The 16,581-nt window shown below is 39.8% G+C and overlaps 1 protein-coding gene and 1 pseudogene across 2 annotated transcripts in view; both read right to left on the bottom strand.

Moving 5' to 3' along the window:
• Positions 1-16,581, bottom strand: part of LOC137235468 (uncharacterized) — a 718,941-nt gene that overhangs the window by 405,422 nt on the left and 296,938 nt on the right. The gene's annotated exons all lie outside the window — the stretch shown is intronic.
• On the bottom strand, positions 9,046-10,105 carry LOC137234958 (eukaryotic translation initiation factor 3 subunit I-like; annotated as a pseudogene).

The following is a 16,581-nucleotide window of genomic DNA, read 5'->3' as shown; positions in this document are numbered from 1 at the left end:
CAAGCTGCTGAAGCATTGAGTGACTACTTTGCGAACATTAAAAAACCATAGCCTTGAAGCAGGAAGTCGTTTGCGGGACTTTACAAAAAAATAGTCGCTTTACCAGATGAGTTGAAGTTTGATATTATCCTCCCACGAATTGCTAAAAAGCAAATACATTGAGTGAATTACACTTCATCAGACCCTGAAGAGTATTATAGAAAAGCAATTTATATACCTTTTCTTGATCATATCACATTGATTTACAAGGTAGATTACCTGAAGATACATTGCAAGTTTTTAATCTTAATTTGCTACTCCCCTCGCGAATCGTCAAAGATAATACACTGCAAAAAAAGAATTTGCCTAAGAGCTTGTCCAAGATCTTGGTAAACGATACGCATCTCTTATTGGAGGAAATAAAATTAATCTAGATGGAGAGTACGAAGTGTGGTAAGAACACTGGTCTGATAAGCAACACAAAAAATCAATTCCACTATCAGCTGAAAAAGTTTTAAATGATTGCAATGAATATGCTTTTCCATCAATAAATGCTCTTATCAAAATTCTGGCCACACTTCCAGCTAGCAATGCTTGTGCTGAAAGGAGTTTTTCGACACTTCGCCTTTTGGAAACGTGGTTACGGTCCACAATGTCCCAGAACAGACTCACTGGTCTTGCACTTTTAAATACCCATTTTGATATTGAGATTTATATTGATCATATAATTGAAAGATATGTAAAAAAGGGAAGCATAGAATAAAATTTACTGTGTGAGTATGAACTATGCAGAAGATAAAAATGATGTCAAAACATTGGATGTACTATTGTTAAGTTGAACAAATAAATGAAACCAAATATGTGTATGAAATTATTAAACAATGTAAAAAAATACCAGGCATGCTTAACCAACGAACCTATATCATTTCGTTACGATAATTAACGTTAATAAACGAAACAAAGTCATTTCGTTTCGTTTATTAACGTTAAGAACGTCAAATTAATGTTAACGTTAACGTTAATAAATTTACCCCTAAAAAACAACGGTATGCTATAAGTTTCTCTTGTTGTTTTGTCTTGCATTTTCACGTATAAAGTATCTTGATGTGAACTTTGTTCAAAACACATCAGCTATTGGGATAAACAATTACTGATTGAAATCGCTAATAATAATTTGTAATTTAACTCAGCAATTAATAATTCAATATATGGCAGAATATATATATTTTTCGGGGGTTTCTTTAGATAGTGATGATGTTCCATCAACAAGTAGAGGGGTAGTGTCTCATATTTCATCTGCCAATGACGCCCGTGCGCTGGTGGGGAACTTCCTCCCCGTCATGGCAGTGATAATTAATATGAAAGCGATAGTGAATATGAAGGTATTTATTTGAAGACGATTAACTAGATGAGAGTGCAGAAGAGGTAGGACCCACGAATATGACGAGAAGGGTACGTTTAGCGTTGAAAGGTTGGGTATTTAGAAATAAAACAACCCAGAGTAGTCTTTCTGATCTTTTGCACTCTTTGGATGGATTGGGCCTTAAGGGATTGCCAGTGGACGCCAGAACAATTCTGGATACATGAAGGGTACTAGTAAGTATTAGGTTTTTCCATAGGGCGAGGTTTTGTATTTTGGGATTCAATAAACATAAATTTTACTTTAAAGAATTTGATTTTATCGAAAGTTTAGAACGAATTTCAATAGATGTGGGATAGATGGGCTTAAAGATTTCAAAAATTCTAACAGTATTATGGCCAATTTTGAGCCATATTGTAGATTTCCCCAATTCGGAACCATTTATAATAGCTTGTTATTCAGGCATGAGTAAGCCCCCAGAGGTCAATGATTTTTAAAATGATTTTGCGAGGAGATAGGCACTTTAGCTCAGAATGCGGTGAAAGTGGGATCTAGACAGTTGTTAAAGAAATTTAGTGTTAAGCCATTTACTTGCGATTCACCAGCTCGGGCATTTATAGCTGAGGTAAAGGGGCATTCAGCAAAAAATATCTGCCGGAAACGTTCGCAAATGAGGCAAAATTGATATTGGGTGTGCCTATCCTAAGAAGTGGGCGCGCTAAGAACAGATGGATCATTTAAAATTTGGCTAGATTTATCATTCCGTAAGCAGAACGAGATTGTGCTAGAATCTGTAAATATTGGCATGGTTTCCAAGTTTCCCCTAGAACCCATGCATTTAGTGGACTTAGGAGTAGGGAAAGGCTTTTTCAACTGAGCCGCGTTGTCACCAAACTCAATATTGTGCGATGATATTAGGTCAGCGCCAGGTTTTGTGGTCGATAAGAACACTGTGTGAATTTCGTTGCAAAATTCTTAATAGTGTTTGTTTTTGTTTTTAATTAGCAATTAAAAATTGTTGGATTATTTTGGGAAATTAATTTTTTTTCCGAAAGTAAGCATCCGAACGGTACATTTTTTATATATATGTATAAATTTGCACTAATGAGGGTAGGTGCATGGAGGGAATATGGGGAAGTAGCACTTCACTTCCTTAAAGAAAAGGCGCGATAACTTTTGATTTCATATATATAGAAATATAAATTTTATTCTTTATGATTTAATTATTTATCTTAACAATTCTTAATTTACCACTTTTATTTATTTAGAGTATTTATAGTTGCGACGATTATAGTTACTCGGATGACGAATAACTAAATTTACAGCGGCCCAGCACATTCCACTGGACGGTTTACTTCTTTTAATGAGAGCATACATATGTAGGTGTACATAGATGTGTGTACGCTAAACAGTAATTATGTTTCTTACGTGAAGCAGAGTATGCTGTGCTAGCCCGCCCGTTACATGTGAGATGGCCAAACAATTTATGCAGTAACGGTGCACCTTCGCGGATTCATAGCGCTCGTCTGGCGTCATAGCCAGAACAGCGCGGCAAAATTGAAGTGAGTGAATGCGACAGCAGAGGTGGCACTTACGATAATCCTTGGATCTGGAAATAAACCTCGAAAAGCTTATTAGAAGGGAGTACGTGTGATGGGAAGGAGAGATGGCATTCGGGTAACATGAGGGGACCTATAAAACTGTGGAATACGATTAGGCGGGGGGTAACAGACAGGGTTTCGTTATGTTGCGAGTGACAGTTCCGCCTTCGGTTCGGATGTCTATTACGCGAACACTTTGATCACGAGCAGTGTTAAAGTTCGTCATTTGGCTTAATCGCCATTTGCTGGGAGGTAAGAGATCGTCTTTAATGACAACGAGGTCACCTTCCCTAATGTTGGCTTCTTGGCGTTTCCATTAGTAACGCTTGGGGATTTGTTGCAGGTATTCAGGTATCCAGCGTTTGCTGAATTGGTGATGGATTACCTTTAGCCTTTGACATTGGTTAACAAAAGAAAGGTTCTGACAGTTAGGCTCAGGAATAGATAGAAGGGGAGCACCTTGTATTAAATGACCTGGAGTTAAAGCTTTTATATCGTTGGGATCTTGTGACATTGGCGGTCTGGAATTGAGGACCGCTTATATGCGAATGAGGAGAGTTTTGAACACCTCATAAGTAAACTTCTGGTTTCCGGCAACCATGGTTAGGTGGATTTTAAAGCTTTTCACTTCAGCTTCCCAAAATTCAGCCTTATGGAGGGCGTACGGAGGGATAAACTGCCACGAGAGTCAGTGGATAGCACATTTTCTTGCGATGTCTTCGTCGGCTTCCTGGAGAAATGTGAAAAAAACTATCGTTGCAGGCTGCGTTGGGCTCCTACGGATGTCTTACCATTATCGAACATAATCTTTGAGGGGAATATAATATTCCTTTTGAACCATGCGGATAATTAGTTGTTTCTCGGCATGGAGTAGGGTCGCGTGGAGGAAGTTCAAAAAGAGTGCGCAGTACCGTGAGTTGTCGGTTATGATTATAGGGTGCTTTCCGTTGTGACTCAGGTCTGCATAGCCGTGACGTCCATTTACGTGTAATAGTCCCGTTTTGTCCTAGACCGGGTTGAGCGGGAGCAACGAACTTGTTTTACTGAGGGACTTTGCAGCTTTGAGGTCTGCAATCATTTCTCCATACTGGTTTTGCTGAGCGTTCGCAATGAGTTGCACCTTTGCCTGCCGAACCTCTTCTCGGGTGAGATGAACTGTAGAAGGTATCAGCTGTTTCCTGGACTTCGAGATAAATTGGCGAATGTAAGCGAGGACTCTGAATGCTCGAGCGAATGGCGAAAACCGGTCCAGAAAGTCAGGATTCAGTTAGTGCAGAGCTTCTATCCATCGCTGTTCTGGGGTGTAGACATTTTGGTGACTATCTTTCGGCCAGTCAGTAAGGGAGTTTACGAGCCACCTTGGGCCGTTCCACCAGAGTGAACAGTCAGTCAATTCCTAGAGTCGCCATCCTCGAGTACCCATATCTGCTGGGTTGTCTCCGCTGGGCAGATGTCGCCACGTAGCGTTGCCGATATTTTTGAGGATTTGGGATATGCGGTTCGCCACATAAGTTTTCCAAGTGTGTGGTGGCTTTTCAAGCCAAGCCACAACTCTCCTCGATAGTTTTCTGTCCACATGAACAAGCTACTCTCAGTCAGCTGAAGTGACGTCCTAATGTGCTTAACTAATTTTAAGAGGAGAACTGCTCCGCAGGGCTCTAACCTAGGGAGGCTTACCGTTTGGATGGGTGCTACTTTAATTTTTGTTACTAACAGGTGAGATGAAAAGGAGTTATTGCTGTGTTGAACACTTGGTTATACGCAGGCGCAATAGGCCTTTTCAGAGGCGTCGGGGAATCCATATATCTGCGTAGGTACACCGGGAGTGAATATAACCCAACGTGGGATTTGTACGTCTCCAATGGTTAAGAGATTTTCGTGAATGTCTTCCACTTGAGGAATGATTCGGGTTTGACTTGTTCGTACCAGTCAGTTCCTTCCATCCAACGCTCTTGAAGGAGAGTTTTTGCTACGATCATTATAGGCGATAGCCATCCTGCCAGGTCGAAAATTTTCGCGACAGATGAGAGAATAAGTCTTTTGGTGGCAGAACTGACGTCGGAAACGGGATCATACGAATATGAAAATGTGTCCCTGAGGGCATTCCATCTAACTCCAAGCGTCTTTGTGGAGCTCGAGTGATGAAATTTAAGGAAATTGGCGTCTAGTAGATCAGATTCCGGAATAGTTTCCATTATCTGTGGGAGATTTGCGGTGATTTTTTTGAGGGGAAAACCTGCTGACTTCAGTGCTTCGATTAGCTGCTGCATCGTTTCGATAGTGGACTGTATGTTATGTTCGCCTGAGAGGATGTCATCCACGTAAGTTTCTCGCAGGATGGCGTTGCTAGCAAGGTGGAGTTCAGATTTGCAGTCATCTGTAAGTTGCTGAAGGGTGCGAATCGCTAAATTGGGACACAGTTGAGACCAAAAGTAACTGTTTTAACTTGAAACTACTTTTTTTTTTATTTATTTTTATTATCAGGTTTGATTACGGCGTGATGGGGCAAGTAAATTGAAAAATGTTTCATATGTTCCATATGTCCAAGCGTAATATATTCTGCAAAGACTTTTGAGCAAGTAGTTTGGAGTTCTGCTTTCTTCTTAAGGCTGCATTCAATACTGAGGTACTGTTGTTGGGTTGAAGGCCGGGAATGCCCTAAAGCTACTAATTCAGGGAACGTAGCTTTAAATGGGAGTTTTACTACATAACGGTCATCATCTCTACTAAAGTCAGTATTTCTATAGAATTCTTCGCATCTTATGTCATCGCCTTTGAGGGTCGATGCCGATGGTACTTCCTCTTGTTCTCAAAACCTTTTGAGGAGGTCTTGGAGAGAGTCTGTCCGGACTTCGGCTAATTGAGTCGAAAATGTTGAGATATGTTCCGTGAGGTGGCCGCTTAATATCCACCTGAAGATAGTGTTATGGGCTATTAAGCTTTTACCTACTTTGGTTATGAGGCCCGGAACAAGGATTTGAGGGAGAATATCGCTACCTATAACCATGTCGATTTTTGCAGGGGCGAAACAGTTCGGGTCAGCTAAAGGGATTGACGCATACTCTTTGAGATCTAGGTGGCGCACTCTAAACGTTGGCAAGAACTGTGTTAATTGTGGGAGTATAATCGCGTGAGTCGCGATCTTTCTCGATAAATCTGTAGAACATATGGTGATAGAGCACATCTTATCGGCTTTCTGGACTGTTCGTCCTCCCACGCCCAATATTTCTTAATTGGACTTTTGAACGGGCAGATCAAGGAGCTTTTGTACTCTAGAGGTTACAAAAGTTTTTTCAGATCCTTGGTGAAGAAGAGCGCGAATATTAGAGGTTTCTCCTTTATGTAGGATGGGAATGTTTGCTGTTGGGAGCAAGGTTCTCTCTCAACTATTTGCAAAATGTGAGAGGACATTCTCGGTGGTGTTTTGAGGGGCTGTTTGGTTCATCGATGCGGCTTATTGTGAGGTACATGGGATCTCGTCATCGATGATCAGATGAGATGACACTAAGTTTTTCTTAGTTTTGGCGTTGGCCTGCGTTTGCTGGTTGGCTGGATAATGAAGGAGGGAGTAATGTCGTTTTTCACAGTAAACGCAGGTGAAACTACTACGACACTGGTTTCCTGCGTGGGAATGGGCCAAACAGTTCTGGAAATAGTGATTTTCACTTACGAATTTATTTCTTTCTTGAGATGTTAGCACTTTAAATTTGACGCAATACATCAGGGAGTGATTGCTGTTGCTTAATTTGCAAGAGGCCTATCTCCTTGACTGGGTGTGGAAAGAGTTGTTTTTGTTTCTTTGCTGAAACGAGTGATTGCCAGGTGTTGAAGAGCGTGGACTGAAATTCGGTTGACTTTGCTTTTGTATATTTGGCCTGTAAGTAGTGAGTCGTTCATACCGAGTAGTCAGGAACTGGCCCAATTCGGACCACAGAGGTAATTCCTTACGAGAGTTGAGGGATTCCTCCCTTAACGCTAAGGTTTCGTCTGCCAATTTGGAGGATTAGAGATATACTAGCATCTGGTCCAAATTAGCTGTGGATACCCCGTTTTCCTTAAGGGTCGAGAGACTATTATTGGTTGTGGTTTGCACATATTGTATGCGTTCACCATTTTCCCTGGTTACGGGTTGGATATTAAAAAAGGACTTGAGTTGGTTGTCGGCGAGAATTCTGCGGTTTTAATATCGATGCTTTAATGCTTTCCACGCAAGCTCAAAACTTTGGTCATAAGAGGGTAATTTTTAATAAGGATGGCTGCTTTACCACGGGTTTTTTGTCTCAAATAGTAAAGTTTTTGGGCATGAGAGAATTTGGGGTGACTAATGTACACAGCTGTGAACATGTCCCTAAATGTCGACCAGTCTTCATATGCTTCGTAGAAGACCTCTGTGTCATATGCAGGTACCTTTAAATAATTGGGTTGATTAGAAGGGGGGATCGTTGCCAACGGAGTCGGGATGGTTGTGCTAGCTTCTTCTGGGGCTGGCCTCATACTGAGGATCTCATTTATTCGTAATATCCTTATTTTCTTTTCAATGTTGCTCATCTGAAGGTTTTCATTCGCCATGTTCACCAAAGCCATGTGTTTGTTTAGTTGCTCCAGATTCGTCTTGAGACCAGCCTCCGTGTGGCCAGTTTCCGATGTTCCACCACTTGTCGCGAAATTTCTCTAATCTTGTGGCTTAAAACATGAATTTTTTATTAAAGGTCGCTGCTTGCTTTCGTCACTCTGAGATTTCGCTCTTGTTTTCCTTGGTGCTTGGGGTAGGAGGGATTGTGGTTTTTCTTCACCTGCGCCGCCCATTGTGAATTCATTTCAATAGGGAGAAATGATTTAAGTAGTAGGGAAATGGCAATTCTAGCTCAAATGGTGAAAGGAAAAGTATATACACACCGACACACATATATATACAGCAAACGATTCCGCTAGGTGTCGCACCCGTTCTTCCGGTTTGTGTTCTGGCTGATGTATAAGAAAAAGCGTAGAGCTTTTTGCTTTTAGCAGAGCTTAGCCGTTCAGGAGAGGATCGTTAAAAGGGGGGCCCTACACTTTTAAAGGGCCGAAAATTTTTAAATGTTCCCTCATATTTCTAATGAGTCCTAGACTTCACCCGAACGTTTTTAAAAAGTCCCATAGATTTCTAATCGAGATACTGCTCCCCAATTCCCCCAACCCCTCTTTTTTCTCGTTTACAAAAAGTAGCAGTTGGACAACTGTAGTACCGCCCAACCCCCAACCCCCTTTTTTCTCGTCTACAAAAAGGAGTCCATGAGCAGTTGTAGTTCCGCACCTCCCCCCCCCCCCCCCCCTTTTTTTCTCGTCTGCACAACGGGCCTGATTGTAAGTTTGTGTGTGTGTACATGCTGGCCTGCTGGCCCATATTTCATGATTAACTAAAGGTTATCTTAATATTAAACTTATGTCTTTCCATTATTGAACATTTTGTTTGACATTTTATTGGATTGTAAGTTTGTGTGTGTGCACATGCTGTTCCCATATATATATACATGTGAGAATATCAACAAACTACATAATACATGCCGATGGCCACATCCATCCATGGGAAACTTGTTTCAATGTAAATACTTAATTTTTTTTATCAAATAAACCTTTTTCAAATAAATAAAAACAATTTTTATTTAAAATTTTTTAATTTTTTATTTAAATTTTTTTTCCATATTTTGGCGTGGTTAGCAATGCGTAATATACTTGTGTGTGTGTGAAGTTTCATAACATCTAAAACAATTATTGGAGCATGTTGAACAAATTGATCAGGCGATAAAAGTGCTTGGGGAGTGCGTCCATAGTAACTTTGTTGAAATTTCAAATACATGTCATATAATAGAGCATACCGATTTCGATCAAATTTAATATTAAGATCATCATATGGATATGTAGTGGAGTTGAGGATTCTTTATCACATAGTTTTGCAGTTTTTGCTTTGTATTTTAATAAAACGTTCTCTCACTTTGATTACAACCATCTGGGCTCTTAGATATGTATGAATTTTATAAATGTATATGTGTAAATTATAAATTTTTTGAAATGTTTTATATCGGCAATAATACGAAATAAAATTACATATATCTTCTGTTTCCTTTGTCAGGGTGTTCCCCACGTTTGGGCGTCTTCAAGATATACGCTACCTTGGACCGCTCGTGATGCATTGGGTGGGGTGGCCGTCATGGAAAAACACCAGGTTGATGTTGTTGTCACCTCCATGGCGTCTTGTCCACCACCCAAGAAAACATGGTCCATAATTGAGTTGATTGCAGCCGAGTTTACAGGCCATTCTGTCTTATAGGTCTTCAGACACATCAGTGATTCCGAGTCAAATAGCGTCGCTGCTGCATCATTGGATGCAGTAACAAACAGAATACCATCTTTATTTATCTGCATATCGTTTTTAACAGCCGTATGATCATTCACTGAATTAATCTTACGACCACCCTCCCGTATATCCCAAACAGAAATTTGGCCATTTTCGTGCCCTATGATTATTGTTTCATCCCCACAGCATAGATGTGATTGTAGATGCCAGCATTGGCATACGTAGCAATGGGCTTTCCTCGGCAGTGCTTTCATCTGCTGTGCGTGCATCAATCGCGAACCGTTCCGGATTTTGTCCCATATCTTTATCCGTGGAGTGGGCCGCTTGTTTGCCAGAGCGACTGAAGCCGCATGTTCGCGCCGCCGACTTTGTAGGTAGGGGTGCAATTGCAACGCCATGTTCTGCATCCCGTGTTTTGTTGTCATATCGCCTGCGCCCGATATAGGTTTCGTCGTAGTCCAATCAACATCTGGGCACCATGCCGCTCCCTGATGCCCATCGTAAGCACAAAGACGTTCGTCATTTGGCGAGTGCGAAACATCTGGCTTTTGATCTTTTGAGCATGAAAATGGTAGATCGGCCTCACGATTGGGTTTGATTTGAGTTATGGAACGCTCATTACTTTGCAGCATTAATGGTCGCATTGTGCATTATTATCTTATAGATTTTATGTGGGGATTCTTTTCTTTTAATGCCGGTCTGCGCCGTGAAATGTCAAAACAAATGACAGCGACAATTTTCTCGCCACAGGTAAGTTAAAAGCTCTATGTGAGAAGGTTGTCATATGACGAAATGTAGGTACGGTGGGCTAGGGCTTAGGAAAAGGATGGATATAGGGAGACATGGTCGCTGTTGGCTGGAAGTAAAACAAAAGAAACGGCAACTAGAAACGGTGTTGCTGTTTAGCTATTGCCCATATAAAGGGGTTAGTTACCATTAAAAGAATATAATAGCTGTGTCTTTAAAGTGCAGTATGTCGACTGTGCGCAGGATCGCGTAAACGTTTGTATTAACTTCTATATATATATACATATATCCCTGGCGCGAGATCCAGTAAGGACAAAATCGTAGAGTTTTTTTTTTTTTTTTTGGTGTTCAAAATTTATATGCGGCGGGGCAAAACGCCCATAAAGAACCCCGCGTTCGTCCGGAAAAAAGCAATTTTCAAGGCCAAAGGCCTAGCATTCCAGGCGACACGAAAACTACATAGTTTTTGGCTAACGCGCATGATGGATGTGGAATAGCAGTTGTACGCAGGGACAGCAGTTAAACCTTGGTAAGTCGGTGGATTTAATTTTTTTTTAGACCTATTTTCCCTTCTTTTTTGCGCCTTTTGGCGGTTCATGTACCTAGAATTTTTATTGGGGTAAGTTGTCACTAAATTTCTAATGTCTTTCTGCAAGCCCCAGGCAAACGTTTCATAATTTTCTTCCGGTAAAAATTTTTTGTTTGGTAAGATTTTTTTTTTGATAATTTTATTAGTTGCCGGGGTTACTAAATTCCCCAAAAACAATTTAGTTTAATGTCGACTCGATATGCCCTTGAGATCAAATTCCTTCCTCAAATCTTTAACGTTAATTCTCTACATCATCGCAAAGGCTATTCTCTATTTGGGATCGAAGGCCATTATTTTTCTTTGCTGGTATTCATTTTTGTACTTGGGGTATACTTATTTATGATATGCAGTTGTTCGAATAACAATTGTACATATTTTTGTTTTGCAATAAAAGTGAAAGAAATATAATTTATGTCCTGAGAGATATAAAAAATTAAAGGTGCGGCGAACGCATTGTTCGCCAATACTGATTTAAAAGTAAAAGCGAACAATTAAATTTCAATTAATCACAATTTATTACGTGCCACTTGCACGTCCCAAAATTAACTGAACTAAACATCCAAATTAACTTATTAGCTAACCTATTACTGCTAACTATTTATGCCGCGGTTGCAGTTCCCACATTTCGCAAGTCGAATGCTTGCGCGTGTAGACAGGAATTGCTTATATTGCAATTCCCATGATTTCAATAATTTCGATACCTGACCCGATTGTTGGTTGCGCTGGTGCTGCGTCAGCAAAGTTAGTAAGTGGAATAATATTATCACATTCCTGGCAACGTGATTAAAGGGTGCGCCATTAGTTAGTATTTGGATTACAGGTGAGATAACTCCTCCCCCTTTAAAGATCTGCGTCTTGAAGATCAAAAGTTGAAAATCGTGAAAGGGGTAAAATTTTGCAGTGAGTGGTTTCGGCATCCTGATGTTATATTGGTCCTGATCACTGTAACTGGTAGGCTTTTATCTAGGCAATATTGTTCGGGTGTGGATTTTCCTTTAACGATTTTGTTAACGCTGATGTTTCCCGTCCAATGTGTAGGAATTTGAACCGATGGAAGATCTAGTCTTTTGGTGTAGCATCTATATAGCAGGCTGGCAACGAATAGTGTTGGGGGGATTGAAATGGCTTCTGTAATGAGGGAAAAATTGATCTTTTCGTTAACATACCCTAGATACTTTACATTCTTCATCGTGATGTCGTGAATATATTCCAAGTTTATCTTCGTGGTATGATTCTTTACTTTAGATAGTACAGATGGCAGGGCATGCGTTGTAACCGCCTCGCATTTATTACCTTTGAACCATTATTACTCCTGATTATGCCTTGGTAGTTAGAAATAAAAATGGCGTGTCATTCCGCCTCTTAAATTGACATCTAGCTTCTCCTTGTTTTTGCAGTAGTGGCAAACAGTCGCTTTCCTCCATTTTGATCAAGGATACTGATTTACATACTGTGGTTGAGCTGATCATTAAACAATCCTTCGTCAATCAGTATGTTACTTTTTGATTGACGAGCATCCTGCTGAATTCTAGGTCACGCAGGTCAAGGTTTCCTTCGTAGATTCCGGCGCGAGTAATTAGGAGGTTATATTTGTAACGCGTAACTTTGGGCATTGAGAAGACGTAGATGAGTAGTATGCCGTTTGTAAGTACTGCATTTGCATCAAAACTGTGAAATATTGCTGGAGGTTGACGCGGTGTACCAGCTTAAATCACCCACCGATGATTCACCCGATTCCGTCCTGGATTGTTGCGATTGGTGCCTTGTAATTGAAAATATGGAATCCGCTGATGGCCGATGCCAGCAGTGGGAATTTGCAACGCCAAATGTTATATCTAATTTAATGTTGTTAGTGGGTTAGTAATCATTCGATTCTATGAATGTAGGTTATTGTTATTGGGTTAGCCAACATTTTTTCCTGTCACTTGTTGACTATTTAAGTATGTAAAGACTATGTTTTCTATTTGGTTAAATGTGTTAGTAGAGGTTTACAAAATATATTTCTGTTTCTTTAAAACGTTATTCCTAATTTAATGTTGTTAGTAGGTTAGTAATCATTAGATTCTATGATTATAAGTTTTTGTTATTGAGTTAGCAAAAATTGTTTTTACTACTTATAGATTATTTTTAAATATTTAAGTATGTAGGTAGGTTTACAAAAGTTAGTTTCGCTCTTATTTTTTGTTAACATGCAAAATTCTTAGAGCTTTTCACTTTGTCGCTTTCTTATTTTTGTTAGTGTGCTAGTATTGAGGTGTTACAAGAATAGTTACACTCGTTAGTTTGTTTAGTTAGGAAAAAATTAAATGTAGAAAAAAGATATTGTTGTTCATTTTCTTCTTCTTTCTTTCTTTTTATAAATCTGTTTTTGTTTCTCCTTTTTTTGCTTATCCTTAACGTATATAACATCATTTTTGTCATAACGCTTCTGTATGGTCCTTCTCCTATTATGTCTCTCAACCTGAGCCATCTGTTTCTATTTTAATAGTGTTTTTATGTATCTATTAATTTTCCTGCTTTTGTCAAGGAGTCCCTGATAGTTCGAAGCTTCTGAGAGAATAAAAAGTATTTCCGAAGGTTTCCTGTTCGTAACAGAGGTAACTGAATTACTATAGCGATCTACTGATATATTAACGAGTCCTTTAGTCATGAGATCAGAGATTTCCGCCTTTAGGCATCTATAAATTTTTAATAACGTGGAGTGGAATCTCTCAATTTGGCCATTTACCTCACTTCTCTTAAATGGAGTGCGGTAAAGCTGAATTCCCAATGATTCCAATAAGTTCTGTATTATTGGGCTAATCAATCCCCGTTCACTATCACTGACTAAAATTTTTGGAGTTGTAAAATAGTGTAGAAGCTTCACAATTTTGTGTTTAAGGTGCAGAGTTCCTTTATTCCTAACGTGCAAAAGCTTTGCGAATTTTGAAAATTTGTCAATAAAACTCAAAAAATTTTCGTTTCAAAAATATCTATGTGAAGGATCTCGCAAGGTTGTGATGGGATTGGTGTAGCCTGTAACTCTGGTTTATTAGGGTGTCTATCGTACTTACTAAACTTGCATGTTTCACAAGCCAGTACACATTTCCTAATTTGAGCACGCATTCTCGGGAAATAATACCGCTCTAAAATCTACTATTTTCAGTGGCATTGCGGTGAGCCCTCTTATGCTCCTATCAACTTGGCCAAACATATTTTCTTCCTTGCTAAGGATTCTACGGAGTTCCTCTTTTGTAGGCTCTAAAATGTTAGGATCGATAGGGAGGTCCGTGTAGATACTATTAACATATGCCGTTTTGCGCTTAAGAGATATTACTGTGTTTGGTTTTAATATCAATATGTTCAATTCCCCCTCAAGAACTGCCCTGACTTCTGTCAGCGTATCGTCTCCAAGGATTCCATCAAAGGACTTTAGCCCTGGAAGGTTAAAGAATGTAGTGGAGATGTCCTTTCCCACAAACGTAAAAAAATGTCCACGAACTTTTCTATGTATTTTAATATTCCTCCGCCGAAATGATTGTGAATGGTTTTTTCACCGGTGTGGAATTTTGTGCAACTCGTTCGCTAATGTAATTCTTGTTATCCCCCATGTATACCAAGAATTCTAGAGTTCCCTGATGTGGAGTGGCATACTCTAAGTATGGTACGCCGGACACGAGGCCCCTGCCGTAAAATTTAGTTGATCGTCATCACCTTGCTCCTGACCGTGTTCGATCGTAGTGTCTTCTCCTGCTTCCTCATCCACTGGTATTAAGTGAAACAACTTCTGTTGTTTGCTTGGCCCCCTGCCTGATTGGCTTAAAAACCTTCCCGAAACATGTGCCCCCTTTTAAATTGTTAAAGTTCTGTATTTCGCCGGTATTTTAGATATTCTGGTTTGGCGGGAAGGACTAGGGTTTGTCTTATAAATCCTGAAGGGGTGGAGTTGCTACGCCAATTTTGCGTAGTCTGATTGCTATTTCTTATTTGACCGGAGTACGGGTAGTTGCAGTTTGGTCCTGCCCGGCCTTGGTGTATAACTGAGAAATTTTTAAATGCCCCTGGTTGACTTGGAGCTGCCCTAACCTGACCGGCGTCATTATAATTTGGGTTTACATAATACCGAGGGGCTATCGATTGGGAGTTGTTATTGAAATACCTATTTGGGCGGGGCTGTCGATATATGGCATTCCTGCGGTCGACGTTCATGAAAGTGAGGCATGCCGAGTAGGCCTCGGGTGACGATTTGGGTTTTGCACTAGTAGCCGAGTGGGGAGGTCACAATTTAGGCCTCTAATGAACACATCTAATGCTCTTCGAACCTTCTAAGTTGGGCGAGAATGGCATTAATGGCGTCATTCATTTCCGTTAAGGAGTTTTTCATCTTTTCTGGATTCATGCTGGAATGAAAAGATATACAATGAGGCTTACGATTTGTTACTTACAACCACCAATTCATTTGAGCTCGGTAAGTTTTGCTGATGCTTGTCTACTTTTTGTTTTCTTGATTCTTATTTTCACTGTAAGGATTATTAGTTGATTCTTGTATCTGTTTTGGTTTCTCGAATAAAAAAAAAAATTCTTTGTTTCGTATCTTCACTGTAAGGGTGTTTAGTTGATTCTTGTGTCTTTTTGTTTTCCTGCACCGCACTGCTCGGGCGCCAGTTAATCTCTCGTGTCCTGAGAGATATAAAAAATTAAAGGTGCGGCGAACCCACTGTTCGCCGATACTGATTTAAAAGTAAACACGAACAACTTCAATTTCAATAAATCACAATTTATTACGTGCCACTTGCACGTCCCAAACTTAATTGAAATAAACATCCAAATTAACTTATTAGCTAACCTATTACTGATAACTATTTATGCTGCGGTTGCAGTTCCCACATTTCGCAAGTTGAACGCTTGCGCGTGTATTGCAATTCCCATGATTTCAATAATTTCGACCTGATCGTTGGTTGCGCGTGTGCTGCGTCAGCGAAGTTAGTAAGTCGAACAATATGATCGCATGCCTGGCAACGTGATTAAAGGGTGCGCCATTAGTTAGTATTGGGATTACAGGTGAGATAACTTACATGTATTACATATACGTGGAAGTGCGGTTAGAAGGTTGTTCAAAATTCCTCAACTTCACCTCAAATACCGCGTAAGGTGATAACTTACGTTCGAGAATAAACTTGGATGTGTTTGTTGGGTTTCTTCACATATTAATGAGTCAATTGCACCCTCGAAGACTACGCGAGGTGCATGAACGCCAAACGGGCGCAAAAGCACCAGCCTTTTTGTAACCAGTGTACAATATAATTTCTGTCTGTTAGTTGAACACCACCCCGTCAATAAACAAAAGCTTTTGGTCTGCGCCAGGGAAATTTTTTCGGAAACCTACCACAATCACTTTTCATCAGCATGCAGGCGTACAACAGTGCCTCTAAAACCACGTGAGGTGAAGACAGCAAAATTCTTGTAAAAAAGCTTTTGGTTAATGTAACCCAACAAGCAAATGAAAGCAGTCTCTTTTAAGATTTAATAGTATCAATTGATTTTGTAATTTTTGGTATTTGATATGAAATTGGTGATAGTCGGGTACACGAAATCACCATACTAGGGTGCCAAGACCGCAATAGTTTCCTGATTTCTGAAATATCCAGCTGCCCCAAATATCGTTTTCCACCGAAGAGAGCTCTTTTAGGTAGGCTGTAGGATTTGGATGTTTCATTAAAAGTAATGCTCATCTTGAGCCAGGCGAAGGGTTTGGTTTTTTTTTTGTGCTGACACAGAAGAAAAGAGAAAATTATGATATTTTATATAAAAATTTTTTATGTATGGTGTAATTTTTCTTGCTTTGACAGAACTCATGATGAATAAATCACTTAAAGAGAATCCGTTGAAGAAATTTTAAAATAATATATATATATGCACAAAGATTGTCAAATCCACTTATACATATGTGTTATGCGTAGGCATTCGAGATTAAATATAAATGTCTGTGTAA

This window comes from Eurosta solidaginis, chromosome X, assembly GCF_040869045.1.
Source record: "Eurosta solidaginis isolate ZX-2024a chromosome X, ASM4086904v1, whole genome shotgun sequence".
NCBI classification, from domain to species: domain Eukaryota; kingdom Metazoa; phylum Arthropoda; class Insecta; order Diptera; family Tephritidae; genus Eurosta; species Eurosta solidaginis.
Note: the sequence above shows the minus strand (reverse complement) of the source record. Positions and strands in the feature narration are given on the sequence as shown.